Consider the following 15,436-nt stretch of genomic DNA (forward strand, 5'->3'; position numbering starts at 1 on the left):
ATCTAAAGCCTAAGCTTTATACTTTTTTAAGGAAAGTTATTTATAACGTGATCCTAGTAATAGGTGTAATGACACCATTGATCGTAGCATACATATAAACATCTATATCTCTCAAGTTAGCATGTATACACTAGTACAAAATAAGTGATGAACAATATCAAATCATGATATTTAAGGGAGAAACGTAAAAAACAATGTGATGTCGTTTTCGTAAAAGTTGAAACTTTTTAACGACAATAGTTTAAGTAATTATGTGTATTGGGAGAAACAACGACAATTTCCATTTTTAATCATCGTTAAAAAATGGTATGAGAGACAAACATTGACGATTACAAGGAACCATTGTTAAAAACCCTTTTTATTTTTTTTTGACACTTATTCTTCTCACTCACGCACAAAGTTTTCTTTCTTCCCCCACTCTGAACCCCTCATCGATCACCGATTGTTATGCCCTAGGCTCGCCAAACACTGCTCGCAGCCACCCACACCACCGCTCATAGCTCCCCACCCCCACTCATCGCTCCCCATTTCTCGCTCGTTGTGCAGTTTACCTCTTTCGTGCGGTTTTCCTCCAATGCACTTCTTTGAATGCTCCCTTCCTTGCACCACACCCGCTATCTTTTGTGCAACACTTAGACCCATGTGAGTTCTAATTTGAGGTTAGGTTTTTATCACTAATTTTTCTTTTGTTATATTTAATTAGTTTGATAATGAATTACATAAAACTTGTATTTATTGAATGCATAAACATCAAGTTTGGGGTGCCTGACCAACGAAAATTGTTTTTAGATTTTCTTAAATTGTAATTTGTTATAATCTTCTCAATATTTTTTTATATTTGTTCATTGGGAGATTCTTAATTTTCCGTTTGAGACTTAATATTAACTTGTTCAGTAATTATTGTAATGGACCTTGAATTGTCTAGTTGGCATTGAGTTCATTTCAAAACATGATCTTTGTTCGTTAAAACAAATCTTTTATAGAAATATATTTAAGTATTTTTATTTAGAAATAAATTATCATTACGACTAAATCACAATTGTAAGTATAAACATAAAATAGAAACTACAACAAAATCATTGATCATTTATGAGTTAGAATAATATGAACTTCTATATTTTAATATTTATTTACACATAAGAATACTATGTTAGAATATGTATTATCTTTTATAGTATTTTTTATCATTAAAATTTCATAGATTACTTGTATACACAAGATCGTTTAATGAGATTTTAGGCCATTTAGAAATGACTAGATTGTCTAGTGTCTCAACATATACATGTATATTAGGAAGATTTATTATACTTTATATTATTAATATCTCAACTTTTACAAAATATATATATATATACTCCTTATTTTTTTAAAAAAATATTTTTATCATACATATATGATATTATATATATACCACACCTAGTTACTTTTGTGACGTTTCAATTTTTTTATTTATTTATTTGTACTTGTTTAATTCATAAATTTACAAATTATTTTAACATTATTAAAGTGATTTTTTAAAATTAAAAGTTCTTTAAGAAGAACAAATTTAGTTGTAGGTCGACTAAATTTTTGTTCTAACAAATTTAATTAAATTAACATAATTATATTTTTTTCGATCAATTAACTACTTACAGTAGAAAAATTATTAATTATAAAATTATTATTTGTTTTATAATTACATTTATAAATATATTTTTTATAAATTTAATAATAATATTTTATAAAAAATATTTATTTAATTTTTATTATTATGTGGATACATATGCAGAAGAAAAAAAAGTTGAAACAGAAAAAGAAAAGTAGTGTTTCTCCTAATAGTTGGTAATAATAATTCTTTTGGTCCAACAGTGTACTTGCCAACACTCATCTTGATTATTGTGGATACTATTATATTTGATTGATATTTTCTGTTATTTTATAATAGAATTGAAAAAGATTTTCAAAATTTTGAGGACAAAAATTGATTGATGTATAATAACATTAATTAAATTTGTTGCTTCTGTTCAATAAAATGTCACCCCCACAACACTATGCACATTCAAGGACAATAATCTAGGTATATATTAAAGTTCATGTTTCTATTTGAATTAAAAGGAAATACTCATTTCTGTCTTTGAATATAAAAAATATTCATGTTTTTATTTATTTTTAAAAAATACCTTTACATCATTAAAAGTTGTAACAAAATCAATATTACTTTCTTAACATGCTCCATTATGTGTTTAGATGCATTTTGAATTGTAACTTTTCCTTTGATTTTAAATTAAATCTAGACAATGTGTAAGATTTTAGATCCAAACTACTCTTCAACAATGTGTTAATATATTTAATTTTCTATTTTAAATTATTGGGCTTTGTTTGTTTGACTAAATTTTCTTTTTCTGTTTCAGCTAGGTCTTAATCTTTTTCTTATATATACACCATGTATTTTACTCTCTAATATACAAGTGAATAAAAGTTTTTTTTATATTTATTTTTCTCTACAATTAGGGTTCATCAAAATCTCTTTTTCTTCATTACGATTACGTGCGATTACGTACGCTACATTAAAGCATCACATCAGACAAGGAATATTCATCTTCATTTACTGTAATATGGTATCAGAGATCTTCGAATGAAGAGTTCTGCTGCGCTTCTCTCTGATTTTTTATTTCCCTCTTTGCTGATCTTGGTTTTTTTTTTCTGTTCTCTTTCAAAATCTTGATTGGTTTTAAAAATCTTTTAGGAAATGTTTAATGAAAATCCTAGTCTTCATAGTCTTAATAGTAGTCACACTATTACATGCAATTTTTGTGGTAAATATGGTCATACTGAGGCTGTTTGTTTTCGCAAAGTGGGTTTTCCTTCTGGTAATGTTAAAACCTCAAAGTTTTCTTTTACTAGAAAAGTCTGCACTTTTTGTAATCGTCTTGGCCACACTGTTGACACCTGTTATAAAAAGCATGGGTTCCCTCCTGGCTACAAATTCACCAATTTGACATCCCAAACCAATAATATGATTACTACTGACACTTTTTCTGAGCTTTTTCCTAAAGAACAGGATGTAAAGGGGATTCAACTTACATCACAACAGGTTCAATTCCTTACCAACATTTTGCGTCAGTAAAACCTTGAGGATCCTGCCCCTCACACTCAAATTAATCAAGTCGGCACCATCTCTACACCATCTCTACAGATGAAATCCCCAATACTGAGCATTCTTCAACAGGTAAGTTTCTCTTTTCACTATCTTCTATAAAAGAATCTTGGATTATTGATTCTGGTGTCACTGATCATGTTTGTCACAATTTGAACGTTTTTACTACTTATACTAAAATTAAACCTGTCTTAATTAGTCTTCCAAATGACCAAACTGTTTATGCACATATTCTGGTTTAGTACGTTTTTCTGATAAGTTTTATTTGTCTGATGTGTTATACGTGTCTCATTTTCAATTAAACTTAATATCTGTTTCTAAACTCACCCACCAACTTAAATGCACTTTAACTTTCACTTCAACCCACTGCATTATACAAGACAATCTCACCCAAGAGATGATTGGTACAGTTAAAGCCACCGCTGGCTTGTACCTTGTCACTACCTTGCCTGCTTCTAATCGTTCTAAACCGCATTGTTTTGCTCCTTTTATTAATTGTAATATCACAAACAAAACACTATGGCATTATAGAGTAGGACACCCTTCACATGAAAGATTACATGTCATAAGCAAACAATACTCTTTTATTACTATTGATACTCATCATGTATGTGACACTTGTAGTCGTGCAAAACAGAGAAAACTTCTTTTCACTTTAAGTAATACTGTTACCTCTGCTATTTTTGATCTTGTACACTTTGATATTTGGGGACCATGTTCCATAATTTCTATGCAAGGTTTTCGTTATTTCTTGACTATTGTTGATGATTACTCGCGTTATACTTGGGTTATTCTGTTGCATAACAAATTTGAAGTGCGTCAGCACATCATTAACTTCACTGTTTTCGTTCAAAATAATTTCAAAACTAATATCAAAACGATTTGTACTGACAATGGTGTTGAGTTTGCTATGTCAAATTTTTATGCTTCAAAGGGAATTATACATCAAAAATATTGTGTTGAAACACCACAACAAAATGGCATTGTAGAACGTAAACATCAACACATACTAAATGTAACCCGGGCTTTACTTTTTCAAGCAAATCTTCCACCTATTTTTTGGGAATTTGTTGTAAATCATGTTGTTTCTTAATAAATGTTATTCCTACTCCATTACTTAATAACATCACTCCTCATGAAAAGTTGTTTGGAAAACCATATGACATTTCTCTACCGTCCCGTCCCGTCTCCGGGCGTTGACCAAAGGTCGAAGTCAACACACGGTGGGACCCCATTAAGGGACCCAAGAAAGAAAGTCAACGGATTGACCGCTTGAGGCATCGCCTTGCTAAGGCGTCGCCAGGTTAAAGCATCGCCTTGCTAAGACATCGCCTAAGAAAGGCGTCGCCAGGTAAAACATCGTAAAGCAAAGGCGACGCCGGGCTAAGGCGTCGCCAGGATAAGGCATCGCCAAACTAAGACGTCGCAAGGAGGCTTCGGGCCACGACAGTTCAGAACAGTAACAAAGAGAAGAGAAAGGTGGCTTCAAGGCCATAAGTCCTAGTACCAGTAGGGAGTAACCTAACTCGTAAAGTACCCACGCCACTACTGGGAAACCCTGGGACAGATACGACCCATGAGGGGGCCACGCCCAGGGGAGAACCACGTGCATGGTACGAGAGAAAGGTAGATACACTCCCAAGGTGAGTGACTAGAGGTTAGGGCGCATGAGTTGACACCCAGAAAGTCACCTCTTCGCGCCAAGTGCACTTCGAGAAAGGAGAGTTTGCACGATGGATTAACCCTAAGTTGGGTTACAGCGTTGTAGGGCCCTCTACGAAGAGTCACAATCAAATTAGAAGAACACGTGGCAATAAGCACTAAAAACATCAAGGTTTTCCTAAAAGTTTGCTAAGGTACGCGTTAATTCAGTTAAGATTCGAACGTTCCAAGGAATATTTTTATACGCTTTTAATGCGCTTTAAGGCGTTTTAAACACGAGAGGTGTATAAAAAGGGACCTTGGGGCGTTTGAAAAGGGACCGAGTTGTGACCTAATTCTCGCAGTTACACAGAGCACGAACCCTAGTTGTTTTCGCTGCGCACCCACTGTGAGCAGAAGACAATTAGGGCAACACAGTTATAGACTCAGTTATTTCTGACCACCTTCAGAGCACTCGTTTACGATGTTCCGATACGGAGGTGCGTCACCTTTGATGTTTCTCGCTAGCTGACTTGATCGTCGGAGTGCAAACTGTTGAAGCTGGAGGAAGCTTCTTCCCTACCAAGGCTTGATGTGTGTTTGATGAAGAAAATAGCTTGAGTGCTTTGAAGTTTGTAATAGGTTTTTAGATTCGTTTGTAATTAGGCTTGTATTTGTGTAAGGTTTCCTTTTGCTGTATAACCCATCTTAGTTACCTAACCAAGTCTAGATCAAGCACATGATGTGGTTAAATGGGTTTTGAAAAGCTTTTAAAAGTGCTCTTAAAAAATTTAAATCAGTACAAAAATAAATCTGTTTTAGAGAGAAAGAATCGGTTTATTTCTTCTCTGTTAAAAGGCTTTTCTAAAATTCTGTTAGGGCACCATAGACAAAGCTTAGTTCGTTATTTCAGTTAAGCTGAGCTGGCCTGTTTGCTATATTTTAATCTATTTCACTGTGAAAGAACAAGTTTATTCTTTGGTCAGCTGAAAGGTTTTTCACAAGTTAGTTAGGGCACCAAAGGTACAACTCAGACAGTTAGTTGAGTTGGCGGTTTTCACAAAATGAATCTGTTAAGTTCAAAAATGAATCTGTTGTTTTCATAACTGCTTTTCAACTGGTTTTTGAAAAGAGGTTAGAAACTGTTTTCTATATAAAGAAAAGTCTCTCTCACATGAAAAGGTGCTGAGCAATTACGTTTTTGACAAAGATCAAACAATTTCCATGTGAGAAGAAGGATTGAAAGATTTTTGAAAGGTTTTCCAAATAGATTTTCAAGTGTGCTTGTTCTAGGAAACCTTTGATCTTGGTGAAGGTGCTGGTGCAGTTCTGCAGCAAATTGAACTACTGGTTTTGAGTTCTTGCATCTTCTTTTCAGGTGTAATCTTTCCTTTATTCTGGTTTGTAAAGGTGTAAGTGTTAGTCACTCCTTGATAGGGTTTCTTGGAGTGCAAGGTGTGCTGAAATAGGGTTTTTCAGCATTGATGGTGTTGTTCTTGTAGTGTTCAAGAACTGCTGAGTTTGTAAGTAATTGGTATTGTTTTTAGTGGATTCCACCTTGGGGTAAGGTGAGACTGGAAGTAGCTCTGTATGAGTGAACCAGTATAAAAACTTGTGTGCCTTTTCTTCTCATCCTTGCACTCATTTCTGGTTTGTTGATTAATTATGTCAAGAACTAAATCTGTTCTTTTGAAATTGAATCTGTTAATTCTGGGTTTAATAAAAACTGTTCTTCCTGATTTGTTAAAGCTCTCTAATCACAATCAAGGCAGTTGTATATGCTGTTTTCATTGATTTGAAGAACAAATTGTCTATTCATTAAAACCTGAGAAAGATTCATTCTCATTAAAACCTTGTGTTGAATAAAGTTGATTGATTTCTTGGCATAGTTGTATTCTTCATACTTATAAAATCAAATTAATCTGATTCTGTTATAACTCTCTATTGATTACAATTTTAATTTGAACAAAGTCAAATTGTGCTAGACTGCTCTGAAGAATCAATCTGTTTCATGTAAAATCAATCTGTTCTTTTTGTCTCTTGCGAAAATTTTATAAGCTCAATTCACCCCTCCCCTCTTGAACTTAGACACTAATAGACCCAACAATTGGTATCAAGAGCTAGGGCTTGTATTTTGCTCAAGTGTGTGCATGATGTCTGAGTTTAAAATGCCTTTTGCTGAAGGTGTGTCTATTAATAGACCTCCTATGTTTGGTGGTGTTAACTATGCTTTCTGGAAAATCAGGATGAAGATCTTTATGGAGTCTATTGATATGGAAATCTGGGATGCAGTGGTCAGTGGACCTTTTATACCTATGCAGGTTGTCAAAGATGAAACAATAAGCCTTGGTCTGAATGGAGTGAAACCGAGAAGAAAAAGGCCCAATATGACTCCTTAGCCAAGAATATCATCACCTCTGCACTGAATATGGATGAGTTCTTTAGAGTCTCTCAATGTAACTCAGCCAAAGAGATGTGGGATGTACTAGAGGTGACTCGTGAAGGAACTGATGATGTGAAACGGGCAAGGAAGCACTCACTAATTCAGGAGTACGAGCTGTTCAGAATGCAATCTGAAGAAAGTATTGCAGATGTGCAGAAACGATTTACACACATTGTAAATCACCTCACTGGCCTTTGTAAAGTCTTTGACAAGGAAGAGCTTAACATAAAGGTATTAAAATGTCTTGATAGGAGCTGGCAGCCTAAGGTAATAACAATCTCAGAATCCAGAGATTTATCCAAGATGTCCACTGCTGCACTTTTTGGAAAGCTGATAGAGCATGAAATTGAACTGAAAAGATTGAAAGAACAAGAAACTGTGGAGAAGAAGGCCAAAGGAATTGCTCTGAAAACTACCATGGAACATGATACAAGTGAGGAAGAAGTTGATCCTGAACATGATGAGACCGTGAGTCTGCTCACCAGGAAATTCAACAAGTTTCTTAGAAAGAAAAACCGTGACAGAACTCAGCAAAGAAAGAGGTATTCCAAACAACCTATTGATTCAAATTCTTCCAATTACACGTGCTTTGGATGTGGTAAACCAAGTCATATAAAAGCTGATTGTCCAAACAATCAAAATAAAGAAAAATCAGCAAGCAAGAAGAGTGACAAAGGCAAAGGTAGAAGAGCATACATCTCATGGGAAGATAATGATGTATCCTCATCTAGCAATTCCTCAACTGAAATTGAAGAAGCTAATTTATGCTTCATGGTGAATGATGAAGGATCCAACTCTGACTCAGTAAGTGATTTTTCCACTGATTCTGAAAACTATGATCAGCTGTTAATAGCTTTTAAGGAAACACATGATGAAGCAAACAGGTTGGCTATAATGTGCAACAGATTGAATAGAATAAATAGGGTACTTGAACCTAAGGTCAAAGTTCTTGAAGAAGAACTGCACAAAGCTAAAATTGAATTGGTTAGCATTGAATTAACATGTCTGCATGCATCAATTAAAACCTGTGATAATTGTTAAAAGCTGGAAAAACAGGTTGAATATTTGTTAAAAACGCTTTCAAATTTCACTAAAGGAAGAGAAAATCTTGAAACCTTATTGGGTTCACAGAATGCTGTTTTCAATAAAAATGGTCTGGGATATAATCCTGGAATGAAAAGTAATGTGAAAAAGCTGTCAAGTTTCTTTGTTCCTTCCAAAACAGGTTTTTCCTCTTTTAGTGATTCAAAAACAATGCATACTGCAACATGCTTTTATTGTATGAAATCTGGTCATGTATCTAGAATATGTAAAGCTAGGAGGTACCTTGTTCCTAAAGGATTGGCCAAATGGCTTCCTAAGGAAAGGTCTTAATCATGTTGGACCCTACACTAAAGGGGTACCATATGTGCTAAATCTGTTTTGTTGCATAAAAACAGCTGGAAAAACCAGTGGTACCTAGACAGTGGCTGCTCAAAGCACATGACTGGTGATGTGACTCAGTTCATAAATCTGAAACTCAAAGCTGAAGGGCATGTCACATATGGAGATAACAATAGAGGAAAAATTCTTAGAAGAGGAGATGTTGGTACTAAAGACTCAACTACTATTGAGAATGTCCTATATGTTGAAGGGCTAAAACATAGTCTTCTAAGCATTAGCCAGCTGTGTGACAAGGGATACAAGGTCAATTTCGAAGCCAACACTTGTACAATTTCAAATGAAAATTCTGGTAAGGTGTTGTTCACTGGAAAAAGGGTAAACAACATCTATGTCCTAGACATTCTAAAGAGTTGTTCTGAAAATGAGTGTTTGTTATCTAAAAATGATGAGTCATGGCTGTGGCATAGGAGACTAGTTCACATTCACACAAATCACTTGAATAAGCTAAAATCTAAGGAACTTGTTTCTGGTTTACCAAACATAAAGTTTCAAAATAACAGATTGTGTGATGCTTGTGTAAAGGGAAAACAGATTAGAACTACCTTTAAGTCAAAAGATATGGTTTCTACAAATAAAGCTTTGGATGTTTTGCATATGGACTTGTTTGGACCATCTAGGACTGCTAGCTTAGCTGGAAATTACTATGCTTTGGTGATTGTTGATGACTTTTCAAGATATACATGGACTTTGTTTCTTGCTTCTAAAAATGATGCATATAAAGCCTTTAAGAAACTAGCTAAGGTTCTGCATAATGAAAATGAAAATAGGATAAAACAGATTCGTAGTGATCATGGGGGAGAATTTCAAAATGCAAAATTTGATAAATATTGTGAAAAACATGGGATCATACATAGTTATTCTGCTCCTAGGACACCCCAACAAAATGGTGTTGCTGAAAGAAAGAATAGATCACTAGAAGAGTTAGCTAGGACTATGCTAAATGAATCTGGATTACCTAAATATTTTTGGGCTGATGTTGTATATACTGCTTCTTATGTGCTTAACAGAACATTGATTAGACCAATTCTTAGGAAAACTCCTTATGAATTGTATAAAGGAAGGAAGCATAGCATTAGTCATCTTAGGGTATTTGGCTGCAAATGCTTTGTTTTAAATAATGGTAAAGATAATATGGGAAAAATTGATCCTAAATCAGATGAAGGAATTCATATTGGTTATGCTATAAATGGTCATGCTTATAGAGTGTATACAAAAGATTGCTTGCAGTTGAAGAATCTATACATGTTGTGTTTGATGAAACAGATTTTTCTGTGCCCAAATCTGTTCTGGATGAACTTGGTATGGATGATTTAAGAACCATTCTGCAATAGAATCAATCTAGTGAGCTTGATGCAACTAATTCAAATTCTATCAAAGAATCTATTGTGAATGCAGGATTGCCTAAAGAATGGAAGACTCCAAAGGATCTCACTCTTGACAATGTAATTGGTAAAATTGAGAAAGGAGTCTCAACAAGGAATTCACTTAACAATTTCTGCAGAACAGTGGCTTTTGTGTCACATATTGAGCCTAAAAGCCTGGAAGAAGCACTGCAAGACAACAATTGGATAACAGCAATGCAGGAAGAGTTGAACCAGTTTGAATATAATGAAGTATGAACCTTGGTGCCAAGAAAGCATGAGATGAATATCATAGGAACCAAGTGGGTGTACAGGAACAAGATGCATGAACATGGAGCTATCACTAGAAATAAAGCAAGGCTGGTTGCTAAAGGCTATAACCAAGAAGAAGGGATTGATTTTGGTGAAACTTATGCACCAGTAGCACACCTTGAAGCTGTAAGATTACTTCAAGCATTCTCCAGCATACAAGGTTTCAAGTTGTTTCAAATGGATGTTAAGAGTGCATTTCTAAATGGCTACATCAATGAAGAGGTGTTTGTATCTCAGCCTCCAAGGTTTGAAGATCACAAAAATCCAGAACATGTGTACATGCTTAAGAAGGCCTTATATGGATTGAAGCAAGCACCTAGACAATGGTATGAAAGGTTAAGCGAATTTCTGCTCTCTCAAGGATATAGCCGTGGCAATTCTGATAAAACTCTCTTTATAACGAAGAAAAGAGAAGATATCATACTTATGCAAGTCTATGTAGATGATATTATCTTTGGATCCACAAATGAAGAGATGTGTGAAGACATTGTGAAAACCATGAAAAGTGAGTTTGAGATGTCAATGTTAGGAGAAATGAATTTCTTCCTTGGACTACAAGTTAAACAACTCAAGGATGGAATTTTCATAAACCAAGAAAAATACTGCAAGGAGCTGCTTAAGAGGTTTGATATGGATCAATGCAAAGCAATCAACACTCCTATTTCAACAAGCTGCTAGCTGGATCAAGATTTTGCAGGAAAATCAGTGGATCAAACCAAGTATAGGGGTTTAATTGGTTCCTTATTATACCTAACTGCCAGCAGGCCTGACATTATGTTTGCTGTGTGTTTATGTGCTAGATATCAATCTGATCCAAAGGAATCACACTACAATGCAGCAAAGAGAATTCTGAAATATTTGCAATGATGTGATTCCAATAGCCACATAGAACAAGATTCTTGACACTTTGAGGAATCACCTTGAGCTGGAAAATGTAGAGGCACTTTCTTAGAAGTTGGATCATGGTTCTAAGATCAAGAACTCACCAAAACAAGTACCAAATCCCAAACTCATTTGGATGAACCAAATATTGTCAAATTGAATCAACAAAGGAGAAGGAAAAGAATAAACCGAACAGAATTGAACTTAAAACAAAAGAACCGAACAGAATTTAAAAACTAAACAGAATAAAGGTGCTGGAAAATTATAGGAACCGAAACAAAAACAACTCAAAACTCAAGGCAACAAGAACAAATTGAAGAAGAAGAAAGGAAGGAGAAGAGAATGCTCATGAAGATGGAGGAATGGTTGGATGATCACGCCACTAGAAGAATGGATGCTCCTAGATGAGTGTGGAAGCCGCCACTTGAGGAAACCATGGTCCTTCAAGATAAGACTAGAGAAGAAGCTCAAAGCTCTCCAAATGCTCACTCCAATTTTGAGTATAGTTTCTTTAGATAAAATTCAAATCTGAATTTTACAAAGGAAGCACCTCTATTTATAGCCTAAGGTGCTGAAAAATAGGTGGGAAATTTCAAATAAACTCATTTGAAATTCCCACCAAAAACAAGTCACATGGGAGGTGTGACCTTTTTCTACTATGACACCTCCCAAAAACTACACCTACACCTATCTACTAATACACCCCCCTAAAGGTCCTATTTAAAACCTAAAAGATGCTATAACAAAAGAGGTTTCTAAGGTTTCCCTCTAAGCACCTTCAACTAAAGACACTACAAAAAGAGAAAATAAATGTCCTCTTGCTCCCAAGGCTTTGAACATGCTTCTTGTAATCCTTTGAGGTGGACTTTGACCTCCATGGGCATCCTCCATTTGTGCCTCCACCTCTTCTTGAGCTTGATGAGTGGCCTCCATGTTCTCTTGGGCTTGATCTCCATCATGCAAGGATCTAAGAATGTTGGATTGTGGTATCCTAACAAGGTATCCTTAAATTTAACTGGTTTTTCAGATTCTGACTTTGCAGGTTGTAAGGTGGATAGGAAAAGCACAAGTGGAACTTGTCACATGCTTGGATCAAGTCTAATCTCTTGGCATTGCAAGAAACAAACTTGTGTTGCTCTCTCCACAACAGAGGCAGAATACATAGCTGTTGGAAGTTGTTGTGCTCAAACCTTATGGCTAAGACAACAGCTAAATGATTTTGGAATTTTGTTAAACAAGATACCTATAAATTGTGATAATACTAGTGCCATAAATCTGTCTAAGAATCCTGTCATGCATTCTAGAACTAAGCATATTGAAATTAGACATCACTTTTTAAGAGAACATATAGCTAATGGAACATGTGATATACAATTCATTGGTACTGAATTTCAACTAGCTGATCTATTCACTAAACCACTTGCTAAAGACAGGTTTTACTTTCTTCTAAATGAATTGGGTATTATTAGCTTAAATTGTCCTCTGCAGTGAAAATTTCAATCTGTTGTTTTATGTTTTAACATGTTTTGTTCCCTGTTTCAGAAATTTCAACTGTGACTAGGAAAGAGAAAGATTTACTTTTCTCTCTCTCACTTTATTGTTGACTGCTTTTACGGTTATTGACCAGCAGGTCTATGCCAATTAATGTGTGGGTATCCTAACTAATTGGATTTTGTGTAGATGCAACAGATTTGATGTGCCAAAATCAGGTTCCAAGATATTCTTACGTGAATCCACACCTGAACCTGCTGCACCATTGGAATAAAATCTGTAGCATATCTGAGAAATTTGATTTTCCTTCAAAATTCATAATTCCTAAAAACTGATCAAATCGTTTTCTTTAAAATCTGTAATTCTCAAAATTTGGTTTAATGTTCTATATAAACCTAGCACAAATCAGCTATTCTCTCACACCTTCTCATCTGTGTTATAAACTGTCCAGGTTCACACTTGCTTCATCACAGGTTTCGTTTCTGTTTTTACTGTTAATCTGAACTGCAATTTCTTTTTAGCTAGAATTGTATATTAATAAACTGGTGCAGGTAAAAACAGATTGAGCATGGCATCCTCATCACACAAAAAGAAGAAATCCAAGGAGCAATCCAGCAGCAACCAAGGCATTCTGGAAAAATGGTTTGCTGGAGATGCTGAAGCAATGACAAGGTACATCCATGAGACAAGCAGGAAACAAGTCAATGCGCCCAAAGTGCTGGAATTCTCTTGGTTAAGAGAAGAAAATCTGACTGAAGCAAAAACCTTGCTCAAGCATCAAAAGCTGAAGAACTTTCTAGAGATGACTGGAAATGTATATCCATATTTGGTGAAAGTTTTCTACAGCAACTTGGTTCAAGATGGCAAAAATCTGGTCTCCCATGTGAAAGGTGTGAAGCTGAAGATTACAAGAGAAATATGGAGCAATGTGGGAGGAATCAAGTACTCTAGAATGAAGGTAAGCAAAAGGAACACTGTTGGAATTTAGGGATTCAACAAGATGCAGTTTTACAGAAGTTGTGTGAGGAATCCTGCTGAACCAGTGGCTAGATTTCATGCTGGAAATCTCACAATCATTCCAAGACTCCTTGCCTACATCATTGCTTGGCCGCTTACTCCAAGAGGAAGTAATCATGCAACTCTCCATGAAGAGGACTTGATTTTGATGTACTGCATCATGAATCAACTCAAGGTAAATTGGGTGAGTACTATGGTAGAGCATATGCTCAAATCCACAAGGTTACCAGACTATCGCTTTCCATATGCAATTTTTGTGTCAAAGCTAATTGATTACTTTGAAGTTGACACTACAAATGAAAGAAATGACACAATTAAGGCAGCAAGTGAGATAGACAACTCCACTCTCCTCAAGATGGGCTTTCAAAAGGAGGATGACAGCTGGGTGTTTCGGAGGAATGCTGCAAACAAGGCTGAAAATGAAGCTGCTGATCCAGAAAATGAAGAAGAAAATGCTGATGGAGTGCAGAACATGGATGCATCACCAGTACACTCTGTTGGACATGAGGATATTGCTGCTACAAGTCAAAATGCAATGGTTGCATATGAGGAACCTGAGTACAGAGGTGAACCTCTGTCTATGTTTGAAAGACAAGTGCTAAGCAGGCTGGACACACTCACATATGAGCAGAAGGCACACTATGAAATGACTTACGCCAGGTTTCAACACTTGGATTATCAACTTGAAGGAGTTCAAGTGCAGGTAGCTGAGCTTTATTACAACAACAAGTGATCTTATTTCTAGTGGATCTTATTCAGAAGGCACACTAAGTGATCTTATTCAGAAGGCACACTAAGTCCTTATCTTTTATATGTTGTTGAACAATTTGGGATTAATCTGTTTTGTCTTTATTCTGCACTGTTTTTAGTTGATTTGTGGTTTGTAATGGACCTCTATGTTGGTTTTATTTGGTTTTATTTGAACTATTATGTATGGCTATGATCTCTTTGGTATCTTGTGCTCCCATTCTGTTTGATGAATCCAAAGGGGGAGAAGAATAGTCTAATACAGGTTCTGCAGCTGATATTCACAGATGTTGCTGATATGATTCAGATGTTAAATCTGCAGGTACATCAATTCTAAATCTGTTTGTTCTGCCTTGACACCTGTGTATTTTTTTCTGGTATATAGTACTGTACAGGTTTGGTCATGATCTTTCTTCAAAGCTGTGCAAAGCAAAGGGAATTTGTCTCCATCAAACAGGGGGAGATTGTTGAAGCTGGAGGAAGCTTCTTCCCTACTAAGGCTTGATATGTGTTTGATGAAGAAAATAGCTTGAGTGCTTTGAAGTTTGTAATAGGTTTTTAGATTCGTTTGTAATTAGGCTTGTATTTGTGTAAGGTTGCCTTTTGCTGTATAACCCATCTTAGTTACCTAACCAAGTCTAGATCAAGCACATGATGTGGTTAAATGGTTTTTGAAAAGCTTTTAAAAGTGCTCTTAAAAAATTTAAATCAGTACAAAAATAAATCTGTTTTAGAGAGAAAGAATCAGTTTATTTCTTCTCTGTTAAAAGGCTTTTCTAAAATTCTGTTAGGGCACCACAAGCAAAGCTTAGTTCGTTATTTCAGTTAAGCTGAGCTGGCCTGTTTGCTATATTTTAATCTATTTCACTGTGAAAGAACAGGTTTATTCTTTGGTCACCTGAAAGGTTTTTCACAAGTTAGTTAGGGCACCAAAGGTACTACTCAGACAGTTATTTCAGTTAG

The sequence above is a fragment of the Phaseolus vulgaris genome, chromosome 9, assembly GCF_051622355.1.
Source record: "Phaseolus vulgaris cultivar YP4 chromosome 9, ASM5162235v1, whole genome shotgun sequence".
In the NCBI taxonomy this organism is placed as follows: Eukaryota; Viridiplantae; Streptophyta; class Magnoliopsida; order Fabales; family Fabaceae; genus Phaseolus; species Phaseolus vulgaris.